Source organism: Poecilia formosa, unplaced genomic scaffold (genome assembly GCF_000485575.1).
Source record: "Poecilia formosa unplaced genomic scaffold, Poecilia_formosa-5.1.2 Scaffold45, whole genome shotgun sequence".
Taxonomy (NCBI): domain Eukaryota; kingdom Metazoa; phylum Chordata; class Actinopteri; order Cyprinodontiformes; family Poeciliidae; genus Poecilia; species Poecilia formosa.
The window spans coordinates 781801-783406 of NW_006799984.1; positions in this window are offsets into that span (position 1 = coordinate 781801).

The window sequence follows — 1606 nt, forward strand, 5'->3', positions numbered from 1 at the left end:
CGGTCCCCCAACTTCCATGTTGTGAGAGGGAATAGGCAGGGCTGCTGTCTCTCCCCCCTGCTCTTTGCCTTGGCAGTGGAGCCATTCGCAGAAGCGGTGAGAGCTCGGGAGGACATACGAGGCCTAACCATTGGACAAAGACAGCATAAAATCACCTTATATGCTGACGATGTGTTGGTGGTTTTGACTCAGCCCGAAACGTCCATACCCTCTCTCATTGAGACCATCAATAAATTCAGTGACATTTCAGGTTATAAAATCAATTTCAACAAATCAGAAGTTATGCCATTAGGCATATTGAAACAAAAACCCCAGACACACTCTTCTTTCCCCTTTAAGTGGTCTCCAGAGGGTTTTGTGTATTTAGGGATCAAGATCACACCTGCTTTTGATCAAATGTATAAAAGTAATTTCACCCCCTTGTTTGAGCGCATTAGATTGGACCTGGAGAGATGGAAGACCTTACCGTTATCTTGGCTCGGCCGCGTTGCTCTTCTGAAATGAATGTCCTACCCAGGTTATTATATCCAATACAGATGGTTCCAATCCTTTTCACACATAAGACCATTAAAACTTTAAATGGCTGGTTTAGTTCTTTTATATGGGCAGGGAGAAAACCTCGTCTAAAAATTTCTACACTCTGTCTTCCATCCACAGAAGGCGGTCTCGACCTCCCAGATATAAGAAAGTATCAGCTTAGTGTTCATATGCGAGTAGCTGCTGATTGGATACAGAAACCAGTTTCTCTCTGGCTTGACATAGAGAGCTCCATGTCTGGCATCCCTCTGAAAAACTTACTATTTCTTAACAAACTTAAAAAATTAAAATTGTGTTGTAGTAATCCTCTCACCTCAGCTACTGTTAAAGCTTGGCAAGTAATTCAAAAACTTGAGGGCAGGTCTAACCTAACATCTCTTTTCACCCCACTATGTGATAATCCCCTTTTTTTACCTGGGATTTATGACTCTGGCTTTCAAGTATGGGCAACAAAAGGCATATCTGTTCTTTCTGATTTAATGGACGGGCCAAATTTGATGTCCTTTGATCAGTTAGTTACCAAATATAATGTTCACAGACATGATTTTTTCCGGTATTTACAGGTGAGGGACTACATTTTGAAGAACACAACAATTCTCATCAACCAAAATGTCTCTGATTGTGAAAATCAATTATTTAAACCAAAAATTACAAGTTCTACTAAGATCTGTTATAATTTATTAAAAGAATTAGGGGTTACTAAATTGACTGCCTTAAAGGAGACATGGGAAAAAGAGCTAGCCATAGAGATCAGCAACGAGGCTTGGGGTGAAGCTTGGGAAAACGCAAATTATTTAAGTGTTTGTAATAAGGTTAAAGCTATTCAACTTAAAATTTTACATCGGGCCCATATATCTCCATATCTGCGTCATCGATTTAATCCAGACCTTTCTCCGCTCTGCCTCAAATGTAAAATAGAGGTGGGTAATCTGACTCACTGTCTTTGGTCCTGTAGGAAAATTCAACAATTCTGGTTTAGTATAAAGAAAGAGTTGGACAAGATCTTCTCCATTAGCACTGAGTGTAATCCAATGTATATGTTACTGGGAGTGACAAACAACAGCCTTAA